Source organism: Nannospalax galili, unplaced genomic scaffold (assembly GCF_000622305.1).
Source record: "Nannospalax galili isolate Female #2095 unplaced genomic scaffold, S.galili_v1.0 scaffold1073, whole genome shotgun sequence".
Classification (NCBI taxonomy): Eukaryota; Metazoa; Chordata; class Mammalia; order Rodentia; family Spalacidae; genus Nannospalax; species Nannospalax galili.
The window spans coordinates 1,071,826-1,090,580 of NW_008333042.1; positions in this window are offsets into that span (position 1 = coordinate 1,071,826).

Sequence of the window (18,755 nt, forward strand, 5' to 3'; positions counted from 1 at the left end):
GTGGGTAGACTAGGTCACAGGTCATTGGAGGATAGCAAGTAAAAAAATTGTATATTACATTGATAATCATGGTTTAAAAATCAGATTGCTGCTAGTTTGAAAGAATAGTGCTACAAAAATTTCTGTGACAGGTACTAAAATACTAAAGAATAAGAGCACATCATCCCTAGCAGATGACATCAAAGAAGGGCAAGTCATGCCTTCTGATGACAAGGGACTTCGGTCCTGGTATTGTCTGGAAATGGAAATGAGAATGAAGGAGGATGTGGACAATTGTGGTAAAGGGCAACAGGGAAAGCACTAACAGGAGCAAAGAGTTTCAGCCAGAGCAACACGCTGAAAGAACGACCAGAGGGAAAAAGACTTTGTTCCTGATGTACTGTTACTGACAGGTGCCCAATTACAATGCTCTGATCTATGTGAAAGTACAGAAGAGGGAGCAGATGAACAAAGTTTAGGCATGGGAATCTGAGAGATGACCTGGGAATTCTGAGTGACTAATAGTTAATAATGTAAACAAGGAGTGTCATCACCAAACACGGAGCTAAGTGCTGATGAAGAGCACGTAAGGTGAGGAGCTGACAGGCATTGCCTGTCATATCCACTGACTTTCTGCAAACAATTTGAATAGCATGGCATTACCCTAACCATCATCCCAACCACAAAGAACAGTACTGTGTTTATCCAATAAGAAATATGTTCAGGTGTAGACAATACCACCTAAATAATCATCTCTAATTCATGTTTACTTTCATGCTTAGTCAAAGCCAAGTTTACACAGAAAAAGTCACCATTCACTCTGTACTCTGCATCCTTATGCCATTTATCTTGAGCTTTTTTATTCAGTAAGCATATATGGATGTGCCTTATTTTCTTCATTCCTACATTACATATCATTGCACTGATTTATTTAACTTCTCTACTGATGAATAGCAGGTCTGCTCTGGTTTTTATGGGTAAGTACTTCATTTTACAATGTTTATGGATGTAGCATATGGTCCAAAACCACAAAGCAAACAATATACAAAATAATGCTTTCATTCTCAATGTTAAATTGCACCCTTGAAAAGCAACAGAGGCCTGTGTCTATAGTTTCTGAGATATACTGCACACTATGCATGTTTGTTGTCAGTTTTCTAAAACTTTGCCACATTGGGAAGGGGAATGATAGAGGTCCAATGTCCCCGACTCCCACCAGGACCATCTTGAGGATCCTGACATGAGCTTGATGTTTAATAGATGGTAAGAGGTATGCATCACTATGCAGTCATGGTCAAGATGTGGTCCCATCCAGCAGCCTACCATTGATCCATCATTGTCTCTGCTTCTGTCTGTCCTGCAAAGTGATCTGGAAAGCTGTTAACTGTGTGAAATGTGATAAACAAGCTCCCCCTTTGACTGATACCATGGCTTCAGAATTTTCTTTCCTCCAATGTGAGATTCCTGGGAAATTCCACCTCCTTGAAGTCTACTATTCTAACAGCCCGATAGACAAAGAAAGTTGCACAGGTGTCTCGCTAGAGAATCTTCTCTCCTGCCGGGATGGTAGCAATATTAGTTGAATAAATATCTAAAGTTAGCAGTTTCTAATGTTGAAACAAAAAGTACCTCCCAATGGGAACCGTAGTAAAAGGGGGAAAATGTATTCGTGCATGTGAGCCTTGGCTTTTACAGTATGCTTGTACATTAGAAATTAATTTTACCAAAACTGCAGAGTAAACAGGAACAGAACACATCTTATGCTTTGATGTTGATAATAAGATCAAATAAAGAAAAGATCTGTTCCTCATAATTGTATTTGCGATCATGTTTTTCTGATCATTCTGACTGTGAAATCATTTTTTGTTTCCTTCTTGTAAGCTTTAGTGGAGTGCTACAGCTCATTGAGCAAAGCTGTGCCAACAAAGACAAGGAAAGCAGTCATGTCACCCTGAAACCTTTGAATTGCAACCTAAGAAACTTAAGCTGGAAGGAAAGAATTCACTGTGGTTCCTCACAATGCACAAAGCTCATTTAAAAAATACCAAGTTAAGTTCAGTCATCTCTTGAATATGGGTTTAAATATTTGAAAGGGAACTATAAAACTGAAAGCCAAAGAGTTAGAGAGTTGTTTAAAATTTAAATAAAAATATATTAATACTGAGAATATGATTTTAGTTAGTTTGGCTTAGGTTTTTTTAGATGCAGCCTCACTCTGCTACTCATGTCGACCATAATCTGAACTGAGGCAATTTTTCTGCCTCAGCCTCTGGCAGCTGGGACAGGTGCCTAAATCTGTACTGCTTAACAGCAAGAGTCATAGGAATTTTTTTTAAAAAGTGTAATCTAGCTGGCTGTGGTGGCGAATGCCTTTAATCCCAGCACTCGGGAGGCAGAGGCAGGCGAATCTTTGTGAGTTCGAGGTCAGCCTGGTCCATATAGTGATCTCCAGGATGGCTAGGGCTACGAGGAGACCCTGTCTCAAAAAAAAAGAAAAAAAAATTTAATCTAGTAGGAAGCAGATAGTAAGTCCTGGGGTAATATATGGTCACTTTTTTCATCAATAATATATTCATTAAAAAATTCAACTTTATTTTCATTGCTTGAATAAAGAGAAATAAGCTTTTGTTACTAATTTCAAAAAACTGGATATTATACATACTTATTACTTCTAATAACATGGTCAGAATTATTGAACACTTTAGAAATCCCTTTTTCTTTGGATCCACCAGTCTAAAAAAGTTTTCCTCAGAGTAGAGCAACAACGACATATTTAAAATGAAGACAACCGTTGTAAATTTTCACGCTCTGTCCACTGTCATACTTTCCAGCTTCCTGAGCGTATTTTAATATCTGCCCAGTCCAGTAAGGCCTTCATAGTGAGGCACTCTAGGGCTATGGGAATGGATTCCTTTTCTCCACTGACTTAAACAATAAAAAGACATGAAAAGAAGGGCTCATCACTCAGCCAAGTTTTATTGGAAACGGAAACACTCTCATCACTCAGCCGAATTTTATTGGAAACGGAAACACACACACGCACGTACGCACCCGCGCACCCATGCTCTCACTGAAAGTACAGAAAGAGGCATACTCCTCAGTGGGGAGACGACAAGAGCTGGAATCTGAGTTTATATGGCAAAGTCAAAACTTTTATGTTTCGGGGAAAGATAAATTCTCTTTCCCTCAGAACTGGATGATTTGTGCTAAGAGAATAGGACAATTCAGACAAAGAAATTGGTTCCTACCATAGAACTGCTCCCCTCTGTCTTGGAGGGAGATTGGAAAGTCCTTCAGAACAGCTCCTTATGGGGGCGGAGGTAGCCAACCTAATCTTTTTCTTGGAGAGGAAGAAGCAGCAAGAAGTCAGTCAATTGTCTTAAATGTTTAAGTGAAGAGTACATCAGTCTTCCTAGTCTCTTTTCCCAGTCTGTCTGCCTGTCATAGATCTGCCTAAATCCTAGTCGTCCTAATCAATATTGGTATATTGAAAGACAAGGCATATATTTGTTGTACCTTCAGCTCTAAAAGCCAGGAACATCAGGGAAGTTTAGCCTTAGGCATCTTTCATGAGGTTTTAGTCAGGGTGCTGGCTGGGGTTGAAGTTATCTGAAAGCTTGTTGGGCTGAAAGTGGCCATAAAGGGAGTTGATTAATTTGATTATTTGCAGAAGGCCTCAATTTCTGGCTCACTGTACACAGAGAGCCACAGAGTTTGTTCCCAGTGGACCTCTCCCTAGGACATCCTTAGTATGGCAACTGGCCATCCTGGAGGGAAGGATCTGAGATTGCACAAGGAGGAAATCACAAATTTTCAGAAGTGTGATTCATGCCTTGCCCCTGCCTAGTATCTCTGGGTACCACTTTAGAGACTGGCCACCAAAGGTGCTTAATGTAGTTATTAAGTATGACTCAACCTGGGATGGAAAAACAAAAAGGAGAAAGTTAATGCAGAAAGGAATCAGAAGGAAGGAAGAAGTATGAAGCCCTTGTCTATGCTTAGATAGGGACAAGAAATGAATACCGCAGAAGTCAGTAAAGTTTGTGAGACCACAGGTATGTGCGGCTAGATATGGACTGAACCTACTAATGTTCCTCTACAACTTTTTCCTTCATTCTAAAATGGGGTGCCTCAAAGAACTGTTACTAAAACTTAGAGGACTGTGCTCAGCCCCAGTGGCTGCCAGCGTCTCCAGGGAAGATACTGAGGCTGGGTCTCAGAATCACAGAAGCTGGGAACCAAAGCTTACTGTCTCTGCTGCGGTGGAAAACTGCTGCTAAACTCACCCTTACAAAACCAGAAAGCCACAATGAATGAGCTCCCCCTTTTCCTCTGCCTCTTGTCTTCCAACATTCTTTCTGAAGAATTAGTAGAATACAATAGCCAGAGAAGCTACGCATGCCTAGTTGGCATTCATATATAAACTCTATTCCTGTGAACGTCCATTCAACAACATAAATATTTTATAGATTTAAAAAATGTTTTCACTTTTGATGAAGTTTGGGTATGACTTGAATGTGTTTCTTAAAGACTATGGGGTGGAAACTTGCTTTGCAGTATGGTCATGCTAAATGGGCTAGTGTAAGATAATTAGGTCGTGGAAGTATTCACCTTGTCAGGGTTAATGCTGGGTTTGTATATCAAACTGTTACCAGAACAGGCTACTATAAAATGAGTTCTGGCGACAACATAGTCCTTTCTGCATCATCCTGCTGTATTGTAGCCAATGGAGACTTCAACAGAGATCATACAGATAGAGCTGAAGAACTCTGAAGAGAAACCTTCCAAGAGAATGAGCTAAATACTCCACTTCCTTTATAAGCCGTATACCTTTGGATACTAATTTAACGCTATCTCTGGTACCCTAAAAATGCAAGTACAGTAGTTCAAATTGTGTTGCTTAATTTTTAGACTAATCTTAATCATTCCTAAATTTGAATTCCAGTTCAATTTTAATATTTTTCAATAAGTTGTAATTATAGTCATCTATAATATTCTTTATGCAAAGCAATTGGGGAAAATGAGAAGAAAGTGAAAGCACACAGAAAAATATAATAATGGAAGCAAAATTTGGGGGCCATAATTCTACACATGCTGTTTTATCCTGCATTTATTCTCAGCAATAGCCTTAGCAATTACAGACTTTTACTTGTCTGAGTGACCCAGAGTTCAACTACTGAAATGTCAGAGTGCACAGTAATCTTGCCTTTATCTGGGCTGTGATTTCCCTTCAATAATTATTATTGGTCAATGAAGAATGAAGACGTACTACATAGACTCATCTGTGTTCATATAAATGCCACCACTATATTGTGGAAACTTGATCCCTCATGATAGTCACCATAACTAAAAAAAGGGGGGGGGGATAATAATACCCACCAAAAAAAAATGACAGGAGATACTAAAGAAACTGGTTACTAGAATAAATATTCAATGCCATGGAGAACTGGAAACAAAATAGTTTAAATAATAATGAAAGCTGCCAATTCACATTTTATTGACTGCTACCTAGAATCTTTTTTAAAAAAAGTACCTTAAACCATGATGCTATTCAAGTTTGGAAGCATAACTTCTAACATGCTGGGTGTTTTGTAGGAGGCCCAGTTGAGTTTCATCCACTGAAACTGAAAATGCTTCTGTTATGGGAACAATGTATTTTTTAGTAGACTATGTTTATATTTAGGTACAGCATACACAATAAACTACTAGTTTAGAGTCTGCATAGATTAAATTTCCTGACAGTTAGCATGTCTGGTGCTCATTATGAAAATGTAATGCCTTGTCAGTGATGATTAAGCCCCGCTGCTTGAACTTTACCTTCCAAAGATCATGCTATTCCTGCTAAATTAGTAAAGCCACCTTAGCAGCAGCATGTCCCATATTCACATCCAGCCTATAGAGGAAAGCTAGCACAGACACTTTTCACATATCCTGGTCATCCAGTCACTAGCACACTTATCAATGTCCTAGTGGATGGATTGTTTTCTTGGCCCTATTAGGGATGTAATGCAGGATGTTACATAGGTCACTTATGATAAATGCACTCTAGTGTTTCAACTCCAGCTGTTCTTTCTTCAGGAATTCTGTAAATTTCTTGCAACATTTTAATCATTGTAAATCTAAGTTTTAGTCAATAAAACAAAAATCATGTCACCAGGAACCATGGTGGGTACAGTCACATCAGTGCACAGAGGATTAGGAAACTAAGTCTGAGGACAGTTGAGAGAAGAAACAACAATGCTTACGAGTCCTTCAGATTAGAAGATGCAAAGAGCATTGGCATCATCATGCCATGGATTCAGAAACTTTCATTTATTTTTGGGATAAAAGATGTAAACTCACTTAGAAAAAATGTATTCATGAAGCCTTAGTCACCGCATCATAGAACAAGACATAGGAAGGATTAGAAATGAAGCAGAGTAGCTTAGTTAATGATACACATTCTTGATATGATTTTAAAATGTTGTACACATTATTAAGCTGACACTTAAAATTGTCACCATTGGTAAACTTAATTTACTTTGTTTTTTGTTGTAATGACTTTGAAATATGGAAGACTTTATGAGGTTAAGTATGATGAAAAAAGAATCGATTATAAGTGGTATTCCAATGGTATAATGACAATTTGAAATATTTGAGTCATCTTACAGTATATCTTGCAATAGATTTGAGATATCGCATATAAATTTTTCATCATAAAATTCATTCATCTGGAATATATTCTTATCAAACAAAAATCAACTCATTTTTAAACTGTAAATTTTGAAATGTATACTAGCAATGGAACCAAAGGCATCTTGCATGCTTTACAAGGGATTTACTACTAAATTATTTATTCAAAGTAACAGCATGATCGAATAAATATGAATAAAAATGAATATGAATAGGAGATAGAAAACTAAAATCATTGTCGAATTAGAGTGGCTTAATTAACCAATTGTGGGTGCAAACATATTTCTTTTTTAATTAAAAAAATTTCAGAAATTATTCATTGTTATTGTGTATGTGTGTGCCTGATGTATGTGGAAAGGTATGCCTGTGTGTACATGATATACACATGCCATCAAATTCATGTGTAGGTCAGAAGACAACTTTATTCCTCTCTGTGGGTTCATGGGGGTTAAACTCACACCACTAGGCTTCCTAGGCAAAGCACTTGTACCCACTTAGCAATGTCACCAGCCTAAACACAATCCTTTATGATGCAAATTTATATGATTATTGAGAGATGTCTATCTTCAGGAGCATTATGTCACAAAATATTTTGTATTAGTAATGTGTATGATTTCAGGTTATCCCGGATTAATTTCTCCTGTGGATAATAACACATTCTCTTCATTACCCTGTGAACTATAATTCTTCATTCAGAAGGAGTCCACCTACTTTCTCCATTTTCAAATTTGGAATATCTTATCTGGCAAGTAAAATATGAGTGGATATGACAGTGCCACATAGAAGCTTTGATAAATAGATCATCCACTTCCAACAGTTTTATATGCCCTATCATATCCCGAATTATTTTGCTGGAATCTTAGAAATAAGAATATAGTTTGAAGAGTTTTGAAACTGACCTCTAGCATGAACTTGGGTTGTAAGGAGTCAGGAGTCAATGCACAATGTAAATACCACATAACTGCTATAAGAAAATGGAATGTTGAGAGTTTGTCACTTCAGTATCTCTTGGCCAAAATTTGCTAACATTGCTAATATAGTATGGGAGAAGATATTTTGAAGCTAGAATTGTTCTGAGCAGAGTTTTTCAAAAGTACATTAAAACCAGCAGGTGTTTATTGAAGAAAAATTCCCTCAATAATAACCGCAGCATTCTTGAAGTTGAGGAAGTGTATTCAAATGAGGACCTAGTATTTCAAAGCAGATGACATATTTTTTCTTTTCCAACTGATTTATTTTTTATTTTCTTTCATTTTATTCTATTATATTGGATTACACAAAACCATTTGCATGCAAGTGTATGACGTACTTTGAGTATATCCTCCATGTGCCAGTTCCCTTCCCAGTCCATTTCTCTTTCTTGTTCTCTGGTCCCATATACAACTCTGACATAAATATCTTCAGGGTTCTTCAAATGCTCAAAAGATTTCATAAATTCTTCAAGGCTGGCAACTCCAGGCTTTGTCAGCTGACCAGTACCTTATTTTTTTCAAAAGCCTCTATTTAAGTCAACAATAAACAGAGGCCTCAAACCAAACCTTCTTCAGGATGTGCTGGGAAAATGGCTGGAACAACTGTCTCTGTATTCTGATTCCAATCCACTCTTTGAGTAGCCTGGGGTCACACTGGAGCTTCATCTTTCCAGTAAAGTCCTTACAGGCCTGGCAGCAGGTGCTCCCTTTCCAGGAACTTTGTATTCTCCCCCACCTGTTCTGGTTACACCTCCAGCTGGACCTCCTACTGCACACTACTTATTTATTTTTATATGTTGTGACCATGTGTGCACATATGTAGGCATGTATGTATGTGTGTGTGTGTGTGTGTGTGTGTGTGTGTGTGTGTGTTAGGGGGGAAGGTTGCAGGGCTGTGGCACGTAGAGGTCAGATGACAGCTTGCTGGAGTTGGTTCTTTACTTCCATCATGTGGGTTCCAAGTCGTCAGGCTTGGTGGTGAGGGGCCTTATCTGCTGAGCCATCATCTTGGCCCTCCTTTGGATCTCTCAATTTAACTTACTGTATTCTTTCCTGAAATTTCAAGTGGATTTTTGTTACAGTATTTCTGTCTCCTTATTGAGTTCCTGTTCCATATCATTTGTTATGTTTCTTATTGCATTAAGCTGGTTATTTGCATTGTCTTTGATTTCATTTAAGAGTTTATGTATGGACTCTGTGATTTCATTAAACATTCTTTCAGCCATTCTTTTAAAGTCTTAGTCTGATATTTCATCTAATTTTATCTCTTCTAGAAAAATACTGGAAAACTGAAATTTGTCAGGACGTCATGTTGCCTTAATTTTTTAATATGTCTCGTAACACTGCATTGGAGCTTATGAATCCTGGTTTTCGCATTGCTTGGAGTTTCCATCACTGTATTCTTTCAGTTGAAGCATTTTCAATGTTCAAGTGTGGCTAAGTTGTAATAGAGCTGACCTGTGTATTTTATAATTTAGACATTCATTTTATGTACTCAAAGCACCTGATACAACCCTTTTGTTCCCCCCAAAGTACTATGTTAACCACAGGAGAAGCCATAATTGCTGGATAGGCCCAGTGTGCAAAAGTCATACAAGTCACTTAAAAACAGTGGTTTGGAGGAGAAAGTTGGAATACTTTGGGTCCACAGATATTAGAGATTTTTAAGCTATGGAGGGTTTCATTTAAGAAGTAAAAAGAGGAAAGTATAAGGGAGTGAAAAAGGAAAACAGGTGGTAATAAGAAGGAAAACGTAAGAGTTGTGTGGGAATAATAGGAGAGAGTGCACAATCATTGACTGAGTAGAGAAAGTTGCAGAACAGCCATACAACCTAATGAGCAATATAGATACCAGATAAGACCACTATTAGCTAGCCCTGCTTCTAATTACTTTGAGTTGTACCCAGTAGAATCACTGAGTGTATTTTTCACTTATTAGTATATGGATGTCTGACAACAGATGCAGCTGTAGGTATTTTGAAACATACATATTGACTATGGAGAGATCTGTAAATGCTTTAAACAAGAATATTGTGTCAGGTTGCTAAGATCTCACAATTTCAGAAAACATAAATTGAGATTAGAATGCTGTCTTCCTGCCTGTACTGCCCAACACGCTACCAGACTCTCACCCACAACCTGGACTATCCCCTCTTCTATGCCCAAAGCCCAAGTCAAATTATTTTTAACAATTCAATATATATTTTTTCATTGATTTTTTTGTGCATTTCATACTACTATCTTAGGCATATTTAGACCCCGCCCCCATCTGCACCTTTCATTGCCCCTCCCACTGGATTTCATGCATTCTGTCATATATTTTAAGGTCTATCAAGTCTAATTTGTGTCCCAGATGTCCCCTAGTGTGAGTTCATCCACTGAAGCCTTGATACACCTATCTGGCATCACTCCTTTAAAGAAGTCCAACCCTCTCTCACCAATGAGTGATCAGTTGCCAATAGTTCCTCACCTAAGGCTGGGGTTTCTTGTCCATTTTTTTCAGTTCTATGGTGGGTTTTTCTTGAGTAGGACTCTTATATTAAAACTCTACTACCCAAGGCTCAGGGAACATTGTGGAAGAGGGGGTAGAAAGATTTTAAGAGCCTATGTTCTATATAATTTAACCATGTCACTATGAAAATATTTTACTTAATGTATATTACATAGAAATATAATTGAAATTATAAAATCATAAATAAAAATTATAGAATAAAAGTATATATTAAACATTATACCTATACTTTATTATAAAGGGCTACAATAGGTACATATTTAAATATATCAATTTTATGTAGAATTAATAATTTTCATCTTCATATTTATCTTTAGTATAATTATATTTTCATTTATTTGAGATGTAATGTTTGCTCATCTTTAAGGGCTATAATATAGTAATTCAATACAGATATCCCAAATGTGATGATTAGGAGAGTAATTAGAGCCTCCATTTCCTCAAACATCATTTCTATTTATCAGAAATCTCTTTGCTTTTCTTTATCTCTTATTTTGGAACATTTTTTATTTGTGAATAAGAATAGATTTTTTGCAATATATGCAAATTCTATTATTATACTGCATTTGAAAACCATCAATTACTAACTTTGTCTATGGATAAGACCCTCTGTGTTCTGCCGTGAAATATTTTAAAACCTCTTTGTTTTTGACACTTTCATATTGCAAATTCCAGAACATTGAGATCATATTCCAAAGGTTTTGCTTCCTGCTCTGTATGATCGAAAGTGCTGGTGAGGCCTGTCAAGGGTAGATAGGACTGCTGACTGTTTAAAGACTCTGCATCTCAATGTCTTTTAATTAGACAGGTGTCAGAGCCATTCTAAAGAGACCTATCAAAACATGTTGCATTTTATTCTCTTAGTTTGACAGATATGACTGAAGGGAAAATTGAATAAAGGGACATGCTTTATTTTTCACTTGAACTTCCACTGAAATAGAAAAGCACATTAAAAGCAGGGGGTTAAGTAGAGAGTGAACCACATAACACAGCATATTTAACCAGCAACAGACACAGGCTTGATGATGGTCCTTTCAGGTACAAGGCAACTTCAACTTGATTCCAGCTCTTTGTCCACATGAGTGAGTGTGCCTGTCGCTGAGTTTAATAATCTAAGACAAATCATGTTAACTTGAATAGATACAAATACAGAAAGTATTTGTAGAGGAATGCATATTTCTTACAACTAGTGTGAATAATATGTGAGATGCAAAGGGAGGTTTATATTTTACTTTCCCCCAAAATCTTTCAAATTTTTTATCAAAATCAAAGTCTATAGTGAAGTATTCTGTATAAATATCCATAATGAATTAGTTCATGTACAGTCTCTACCTGGTATTCCAGTTTTCCTTCAATTTCTGTGACAAAGTACTCTGACCAATAAAAACTTGGGGAGGAAAGATCACAATCTGACAATCACAGTCTGTCATCAAGAGAAACCAAGGCAGGAACTCAGGACAGGAACCTGGAAGAAGGAGCTGAAGCACAGGCCACGGAGGAACACTACTTACTGGTGTGGTCCCTTAGCCAGTGTTCAGCCTGCTTTCTTATACAATATGGAACAACCTGCACAGGAGTGGCATCTCCCACAGTGGGCTGGGCCTGCCCAGATCACTCAACAACCAAGAAGGTGCTCTACAGACATTGCCACAAACCCGTCCAATGGAGGCAATGCCCCAATTGAGGCCCCCTCTGCCTTGGTGTGTTAAGTTCATAATGTAGGACCCAGAGATCCCCCTCATTCAATCCCTCCCAACACCCCACTGATTGCTCTTTTCAGCTTCTGTGTAATGCTTGAAATGCACACCTGCTGCTACTCCTCCTCTGCTGTTCCCTTTCCAGGAAACTATAGATTAGATAAGCCCAGGTATGAACACTGCTCTATAGAGTAAAAATAAAGACTCCTGACCACACAGACGGCCCACACATTCCACAACCCTGAGAAAAACACCCACCAATAAAAAAATCTCCACAACTGCATCCTGTACAACCGACCAGTTCAAAGGTGTGTTGGCGCAAGCAGGATTCTTGGACCAACCACAAAGTGACACTGTTATTCCCCTCCTCTCTTTGTTTCTAACCTATAAAGAGCCCCTTCTTCCCCCACCCGGGGCTCTCAGCACAGTCCCGTTATATCGGTGTGGTCTGAGAGCCCGAGCTTAAGCCCGAATAAACTATAAACCTTGCTTTTGCATTTTTGGTGTGTTGGGTCCTTGGTGGTCTTCTTGGGGTCCTGTGATTGAGGTATACATTCGGGGGCTCTCCCAGGATTCCCCCCAGAGACCCCCAAAAGGAACCAGCCCCAAAAGGTTTGTGATCAACCGGCTGGGTAAGTTTTTGTAAATTGTACGTGTGCCTGTCTTCTCTAAACCTTCACTTTGGTCACGGCCATCTGATCTCAGTTTTTCTTTGTCACTGAAACACTAACAAGGTGACCTGGAGGATTCGGGAGATGTCCCCATCCTCAGGGTGGGTGCTGTTCATTGGACGCCCCATCAGGACACTAGTCCGTCTGAAACCTCAGAGGACCTCGCAACACTGTTGGGACACGCATGTCCTATCCGTATGGTCTTTGGCATAATTGCACCGGGGAACTCACCTGGCTGAGAGTCCAGACTATCTGAAAGCCATGGCAGCTTATTCTGGGCCCTCTGTTTGTCTGTGTCGTTCCTGTGTCTTGTGCTCTTTGTTCTAATTTCTTTGTTAATGAAACGGACAGGACTGACAAATACTATGGGCAACACCCCATCTTCCCCTCTGGATCTTACGCTAGTCCACTGGGGGGACGTTAAGACGATTGCCCATAACAATAGTGTAGATGTAAAATAGAAGAAGTGGACAACTTTATGTTCAGTTGATTGGCCCTCTTTAAATGTTTGATGGCCCCCTGAAGGGACTTTTAACCTGAGTTTAATTTCCAGAGTAGAGGACCATGTCTTCCGCCCACATACAGGCCACCAGGACCAGATTCCATACATCGTAACCTGGTGGGGCCTCATCGAGTGACCTGACGGCCCCCCCCCAGCCTGGTTCCAGTCCTTTCTTCCCCCGGTTAATCTTGTTGTTTCCCCCCCAACTTCGCAGGTCCTCCCTCTCAGACCAAAGGCAGCAGGCAAACCGATTCTCCAGGGAGGCATGGAGGAGAGCGACATCTTTCCCTTGCCTTACTCCCCTCAGACAAGCGTCCCGCCAACAGCGCCACAAGTACAGGCCCCACCTCCCAACTTTGAGAAATCACTGTCGCTCCTGCAGGGGCCTGCACAGGCCACACGGGGGCAGCCCTCCAGCCTGACACGGTTGTCCTCCCCCTCCGGCCAGCTGGACCCCTAGATGGAAAGGGCAACCAGCCCTTTCATTACTGACCCTTTGCCACCAGTGATCTTTACAATTGGCGCTCACAGAATAGTCTTTCTCTGAAAACCCCAGGGACTTGATTAACTTATTGGAAACTGTTCTTTTCACTCACCAGCCCACCTGGGACAACTGCCACCAGGTCCTGAGTGTTCTATTCACTACTGAGGGATGAAACAGGATTCTGGAGGCAGCCCGGTAATTGGTTCCGGGCCCCACTGGGGACCCTACCACAGACCCAGGCATCATTAATGCCAGCTTTCCTCCTAGCTGTCCCAACTGGGACTACAACATGGCAGAAGATAAGGAGAGGCTCCTGGTCTATCACCAGATTCTGCTAGAGGGTCTCAAAGTGGAGGCTAGAAAACCTGCCAATATGTCTAAGGTCTATGATGTCAGATAGGGGCCTGAAGAGAGCCTGGCTGCATACTTAGAAAGGTTACAAGATGCCTTCCACTGGTTCACTCCGTATGACCCGGAAGTGGAGGAATCAGCCCAAACTGTGATGTTTGCTTTCATTAACCAGGCAGCCCCTAACATCAAGAGAAAGTTACAGTCTCTAGATAGACTAGGAGAAAAGAACCTTAGGGACTTAATAGCAGTGGTGGAAAAGGTTTATAATAGGAGGGAGACAGCAGAACAAAAAGAGGAAAGAAAAGAGAAAAGACAGGAAGCAAGCCTGACCAGGGTCCTGGAGAGACAACAGGCATGCCACAAAAAGGACCTCAGAGAGATATTATTGGCAACCAACCCCCAGTACAGAGAGAGCTCATCAGCAGGATCCAGACCATGAAACAAAGTGGGAAAGAACAAGTGTGCATACTGCAAGGAGGAAGGACATTGGGTAAAGGACTGCCCCAAGAAAAACAAACAATCAGCTAAGGTATTACCAGCTCTAGTTGGGGGTAAAGACAGTGACAGGGGCAACGGGGCTAATGTCCCCTCCCTGAGCCAAGGGTAACCCTGAAAATAGAGGGAAAATGAATTGAGTTTATGGTAGATACTGGTGCCCAGAATTTGGTTCTATTGGAGCCAAGAGGGCCAGTGTCCTCGAGAACTACGTGGGTACAGGGGGCCACAGGAACAAAACCCTACTCCTGGACTACCCAAAGAACAGTAGATTTAGGGAAGGGCTGGGTATCCAACTCATTTCTAGTAATCCCAGAATGTCCCTACCCACTTCTGGGCAGAGACTTATTGTCAAAGATGAGGGCACAAATCCACTTCACAGCTAAAGGAGCCACCCTGTTTTGCGATGGGGCACCAATTCAGGTTTTAGTCACCAATGACCTGACTGAGGAATATAGACTCAATAAAGAGCCGCATCAACCACACACAGATATATCTGATTGGCTCCAAAAATTTCCCCAAGCCTGGGCAGAAACAGGGAGCATGGGCCTGGCAGGACACAGACCACCTGTATATGTTGAACTCAAACGAGGATCAGATCCTGTTAAAGTGCGCCAGTATCCTATGCCCCTAGAGGCAAAACGTAGAATTGCTCCACATATCAGAAGATTGATGGAACTGGGGGTGCTGAGGACGACCCAGTCGGCCTGGAACACCCCACTCCTTCCTGTCAAGAAGCCCCAATCCTGGGACTATAGACCAGTACAAGATTTGAGGGATGTAAATAAAAGAGTCATTGACATTCACCCCACTGTCCCTAACCCTTATACATTACTCAGTACCCTGCCACCAGATCAACAATGGTATACAGTTCTGGATCTCAAAGACACCTTTTTCAGCCTGCCTCTAGCTCCCAGCAGTCAGCCTTACTTTGCCTTTGAATGGCATGATCCGGAGGGTTTAAATGGCATGATGCCTCAAGGGTTTAAGAATTCTCCAATGATATTCGATGAGGCTCTGCATGAAGATCTGGGTGAGTACAGAGCTCAACACCCCGATATGTCTGTTACAATATGTAGATGACTTATTGATCGCAGCACCAGACTAGAAGTCTTGCCTAGAGGGTACTAAGGACTTACTCCACATCCTTGGGGACTTGGAATACCAGGCCTCAGCAAAAAAAGCTCATATATGTCTGCAAGAAGTGACTCATCTAGGATACATCCTCAAGGAAGGGCAGTGGTGGTTGACTAAGGCCCGCAAAGAGACTGTGCTAAAGATACCCGCACCAACCTCCAAAAAGCAGGTGAGGCAATTTCTGGGCACCATGGGGTTCTGCCGCCTCTGGATTTTAGGGTTTGCTGAAATTGCAAAGCCCCTATATGAGGCTACCAAAGAAAGACAGGACTTCAACTGGACACAGGAAAGACAAGAGGCCTTTGAAACCCTAAAACGCACACTCTTAGAGGCCCCTGCCTTGGGACCTCCAGATATAAGCAAACCTTTTTGTGTATATGTGGATGAACATAGAGGTATTGCAAAAGGAGTCCTCATCCAGAAAGTAGGTCCCTGGAAGAGACCTATTGCATACCTATCAAAGAAATTAGACCCTGTAGCAGCTGGATGGCCCCCTTGCCTGCGAATTATAGCAGCAGTGGACCTGCTGGTTAAGGATGCTAACAAATTAACTATGGGACAGGACCTGCATGTAGCGACCCCTCATGCCCTCGAGGGAGTGTTCAAGCAACCCCCTGATTGATGGTTGAGCAATGCCTGATTAACTCATTATTATGCTCTGCTCTTAAATCCACTCAGGATCACCTTCCAGGTACCAACGTCCCTAAACCCAGCCACACTGTTGCCAGATCCCAATCTTGGGGACCCACTCCATGACTGCACTGAAATACTGGCACAAGTACATTGCATCCGGCCTGACCTGAAGGATGTCCCCTTGCCTGATGCCTAAGACACCTGGTATACGGACGGAAGTAGCTTCATCAGAGATGGTAAAAGGCATGCTGGGGGAGCGGTCACAACTACCTCGAGAGTCATTTGGGCCAAGCCCCTGCCAATAGGCACATCGGCCCAAAAAGCTGAACTGATTGCGCTTACCAAAGCCCTAAAGATGGGTAAGGGACAGAGGCTCAATGTCTACACAGATAGCAGATATGCATTTGCAACTGCCCACATTCATGGGGCCATCTATCAAGAGAGAGGCCTCCTTACTGCATAGGGAAAAACTATTAAAAATGAACAAGAGATCTTAGACCTCCTGCAAGCTCTCTGGGGCCCAACAAAACTAGACATAATCCACTGCCCAGGCCACCAAAAAGTGAACAACCCCATTCAGAAGGGAAACAACCTGGCTGACAGGGCAGCTAAAGAAATAGCTCCAACCTCCTCAATTCTTCCCACCCTGGTTGATCCCGGAGCAAGGGAACTACCTAAATCTCCCCACTATAGCCCTGAGGCTGGATACACACTCTCCCTATGACTCAATGCCTAGAGGGCTGGTGGAGGACAATGGATGGGAAAGATATCCTACCTCAGAATTTGGGCGTAAAATTGCTCAAGAAAATACATCAAGCATCGCACATGGGCACCCGAAGGATGCAAGACTTACTAAGAACGGCCAAAAGTTAAAATTCAGGAAGGAAATCAAGTCATTGAAAAAATTGTTAGGCATTGTCATGCCTGCCAATTAACCAACTCAGCTCCGTCCCATGCTAACCCAGGATCCCGGAGCAGAGGGACACGACCGGGTACGTGTTGGGAGACTGATTTCACTGAGATCAAACAAGGAAAATTTGGATATAAATATTTACTAGTATTCATAGACACCTTCTCTGGATGGACTGAAGCCTACCCAACCAAGCATGAGACTGCTCATGTGGTGGCCAAGAAGCTAATCGAAGAAATCCTACCCAGGTATGGTTTCCCAACTACAATTGGATCAGATAATGGGCCGGCTTTTGTCTCTCAGGTAAGCAAAGGAATAGTCACCGCACTGGGGGCCAATTGGAAATTAAATTGTGCTTATAGACCCCAGAGTTCAGGACAGATAGAAAGAATGAATAGAACTCTAAAAGAGACCTTAACCAAATTAGCTTTAGAGACTGGCACAGACTGGGTGGCTCTCCTCCCCTTTGCCCTTTTTAGAGTGAGAAACACTCCATACCAGATGGGTTTGACCCCCCTTTGAAATCATGTATGGAAACCCCCCTCCCATGATACCTAGTCTCCAAACTGACCTAGTATCAACCTTAGGAGATCAGGACATACTGGACTCATTCCAACGGTTGTTGTTAACCCACCAACGGGTCTGGCCACAACTCAGGGCTATATATGAAGCCACTGTTGCCCCACAACCCCACAGATTCAGGCCCCGTGACTGGGTCTTCATCCGCAGACACCAATGGAAAAATCTCGAGCCAAGATGGAAGGGTCCCTTTGTGATCCTCTTGATGACTCCCACCACAAAAGTGGACGGCGTCACGACTTGGGTGCACTCTTCCCATGCAAAACCTGCAGACCTGTTTGCAGTCCCAGAGGATTTCAAAGGAGGCACCTGGAAGGCATCCCGACATCCTTCAAACCTGCTCAAGCTTCAAAACCGGCGGGCCTCCTGCTAACCTGCCTCGGCGGCACGCTCCCACCATCGCCTTGCCCCTGGCCTTGGTCCCACGGCCAAGTGCATCAGCGGCCCAGCTGCTGAGGCCTCCCAATGCCCCTCGCTCCATACGTTCAGAAGAGCTGGTTACTGAGCCGTGAGACCACCGCCTCAATGGCCAGCGCCCACCTCCTGCTCGCCTGTCTCCTGGTGACTGGGCTCCTCCCGATGAGAAGTTTAAATCCCCATGGACCAGTACAAGTTACTTGGATGTTAGCTAACATGGAAATGGGGAAGGCAGTGTTAACACTAACTGAGGACCATCCACCTAACACCTGGTGGCCCCTGCTTGATGTTGACCTCTGTACCCTAGCAGATGGGCTGTATGACACAGGCCTGGATGGAAAAACTTTGGGGTATGAAGGCTCCTCGGCAGAGCCGGCTATAATTGTAAATTCAAATCAGGGGTTAGAAACCTACGAGCTAAAAGCTTCTATGTCTTCCCAGGACCTCATGTTAAACCAGGGTGCGGGGGGGGCAATACTATTATTGCCAACACTGGGGATGTGAAACAACAGGGGAGGCTTGGTGGTTAGCAACTGCCCTAGGGGAGCTCATTACCATCAGGCGAAACCAGATGGGGACACTATGCCAGACTGGATCAGGTAGCAATCCCTCACATTGCAATCCCTTGCTCATTAGGTTCACTGATAAGGGAAAAAGGGAACAAGGATGGGGAACAAGCAGACCTTGGGGACTGTGTTTATGGCTCAATGGCTATGATACGGGACTCTTATTTTCTCTCCAATGA